Source organism: Triticum aestivum, chromosome 6B (genome assembly GCF_018294505.1).
Source record: "Triticum aestivum cultivar Chinese Spring chromosome 6B, IWGSC CS RefSeq v2.1, whole genome shotgun sequence".
Lineage (NCBI taxonomy): Eukaryota > Viridiplantae > Streptophyta > Magnoliopsida > Poales > Poaceae > Triticum > Triticum aestivum.
In genome coordinates, this window is record NC_057810.1 from 536,749,440 (window position 1) to 536,752,870 (window position 3,431).

Here is a 3,431-nt window from a genome sequence, read left to right on the forward strand (position 1 = left end):
TAGCCCTTGTTTCGATTTGCAAATATGAGCAAAAGAACTAGTATCAAATACCCAGGCGCTACTACGAGCATTAGTAAGGTACATATCAATAACATGTATATCAAATATACCTTTCACTTTGCCATCCTTCTTATCCGCCAAATACTTGGGGTAGTTCCGCTTCCAGTGACCAGTACCTTTGCAGTAGAAGCACTCAGTTTTAGGCTTAGGTCCAGACTTGGGTTTCTTCTCCTGAGCAGCAACTTTCTTGCCATTCTTCTTGAAGTTTCCCTTCTTCCCTTTGCCCTTTTTCTTAAAACTAGTGGTCTTGTTGACCATCAATACTTGATGCTCCTTTTTGATTTCTACCTCTGCAGCCTTTAGCATTGTGAAGAGCTCAAGAATTGTCTTGTTCATCCCTTGCATATTATAGTTCATCACGAAGCCTTTATAGCTTGGTGGAAGTGATTGAAGAATTCTTTCAATGACACTATCATCAGGAAGATTAACTCCCACCTAAGTCAAGTGGTTATGGTACCCAGACATTCTGAGTATGTGTTCACTAACATAACTATTCTCCTCCATTTTGCAGCTATAGAACTTGTTGGAGACTTCATATCTCTCAACTCAGGCATTTGCTTGAAATATTAACTTCAACTCTTGGAACATCTCATATCCTCCATGACGTTCAAAACGTCTTTGAAGTCCCGATTCTAAGCCGTAAAGCATGGCACACTGAACTATCGAGTAGTCATCAGCTTTGCTCTGCCAGACGTTCTTAACGTCATCAGTAGCGTCTGTAGCAAGCCTAGCACCTAGCGGTGCTTCTAGGACGTAATTCTTTTGTGTAGCAATGAGGATAATCCTCAAGTTACAGACCAGTCCGTGTAATTGCTACCATCATCTTTCAACTTAGCTTTCTCTAGGAACGCATTAAAATTCAAAGGAACGGTAGCACGGACCATTGATCTACAATAACATAGAGATGCAAAATAACTATCAGGACTAAGTTCATGATAAATTAAAGTTCAATTAATCATATTACTTAAGAACTCCCACTTAGATAGACATCCCTTTAGTCATCTAAATGATCACGTGATCCAAATCAACTAAACCATGTCCGATCATCACGTGAGATGGAGTAGTTTTCAATGGTGAACATCACTATGTTGATCATATCTACTATATGATTCACGTTCGACCTTTCGGTCTCAGTGTTCCGAGGCCATATCTGCATATGCTAGGCTCGTCAAGTTTAACCCAAGTATTCTGCGTGTGCAAAACTGGCTTGCACCCGTATCACACCCGATCATCACGTGGTGTCTTGGCACGATGAACTGTAGCAACGGTGAATACTCAGGGAGAACACTTATACCTTGAAATTTAGTAAGGGATCATCTTATAATGCTACCGCCGTACTAAGCAAAATAAGATGCATAAAAGATAAACATCACATGCAATCAAAATATGTGGCATGATATGGCCATCATCATCTTGTGCTCATGATCTCCATCACCGAAGCATCGTCATGATCTCCACCGTCACCGGCGCGACACCTTGATCTCCATCGTAGCATCGTTGTCGTCTCGCCAACTATTGCTTCCATGACTATCGCTACCGTTTAGTGATAAAGTAAAACAAATAAGATTGCATTGCATACAATAAAGCGACAACCATATGGCTCCTCCCAGTTGCTGATAACTCTGTTACAAAACATGGTCATCTCATACAACAATTTATATCACATCATGTCTTGACCATATCACATCACGACAAGCCCTGCAAAAACAACTTAGATGTCCTCTACTTTGTTGTTGCAAATTTTACGTGGCTGCTACGGGCTTCTAGCAAGAACCGTTCTTACCTACGCATCAAAACCACAACGATTTTTTGTCAGGTGTGCTGTTTTAACCTTCAACAAGGACCGGCCACAGTCAAAATTGATTCAACTAAAGTTGGAGAAACAGACACCCGCCAGCCACCTGTGTGTAAAAGCACGTCGATAGAACCAGACTCATGAACGCGGTCATGTAATGTCGGTATGGGTTGCTTCATCCAACAATACCGCCGAACCAAAGTAAGACGTTGGTGGTAAGCAGTATGACTATTATCGCCCACAACACTTTGTGTTCTACTCGTGCATAAAACATCTACGCATAAACCTGGCTTGGATGCCACTGTTGGGGAACGTAGTAGTTCAAAAAAATTCCTACGATCACGCAAGATCTATCTAGGATATGCATAGCAACGAGAGGGGAGAGTGTGTCCACGTACCCTCGTAGACCGAAAGCAGAAGCGTTTAGTAACGCAGTTGATGTAGTCGAACGTCTTCGCGATCCAACCGATCCAAGTACCGAACGTATGGCACCTCCGCGTTTAGCACACATTCAGCTCGATGGCGTCCCTCGTGCTCTTGATCTAGTTGAGGACAAGGGTGAGTTCCGTCAGCACGACGGTGTGGTGACAGTGATGATGATGCTACCAGCGCAAGGCTTCGCCTAAGCACTACAGTGATATGATTGAGGTGTGAAACTGTGGAGGGGAGCACCGCACACGGCTAAGGCAAAACTTGTTGTGTTCTAGGGTGCCCCCTGCCCCCATATATAAAGGAAGAGAGGAGGAGGCCGGCCGACCCTAGGGGGTGCGCCAAGGAGAGGGAGACCTACTAGGACTACTAGTCCTAGTAGGATTCCTCTACAAGGAAGAGAGGGGGAAGGAAGGAGAGGGAGAGGGAGTAGGAAAGGGGGCGCCGGCCCCCTTCCCTTGTTCAATTCAGATTGCTAAGGGGGGCGAGGGGGCGGCCAGCCCTTGCTGCCCTACTCTCTCTCCACTAAGGCCCATGAGGGCCCATTAGTTCCCCTGGGGGTTCCAGTAACCCCTCCGCCACTCCATTTTTACCCGAAACTACTCTAAACACTTCTAGTGGCCGAATAACATACTCCAATATATCAATCTTTATGTCTCGACCATTTCGAGACTCCTCGTCATGTTCGTGATCTCATCCGGGACTCCGAAAAAACTTCGGTCATCAAAAACACATAACTCATAATACAAATCATCATCGAACGTTAAGCGTGCGGACCCTACGGGTTCGAGAACTATGCAAACATGACCAAGACACATATTTGGTCAATAACCAATAGTGGAACATGGATGCTCATATTGGCTCCTACATATTCTTCGAAGATCTTTATTGGTCAAACCACATAACAACATACGTTGTTCCCTTTGTCATCGGTATGTTACTTGCCCGAGATTCGATCGTCGGTGTCATCATACCTAGTTCAATCTAGTTACCGCCTTACCGGCAAGTCTATTTACCCATTCTGTAATACTTCATCCTGCAACTAACTCATTAGTCACTTTGCTTGCAAGCCTTATAGTGATGAGCATTACCGAGAGGGCCCAGAGATACCTCTTCGAAACACGGAGTGACAAATCCTAATCTCAAT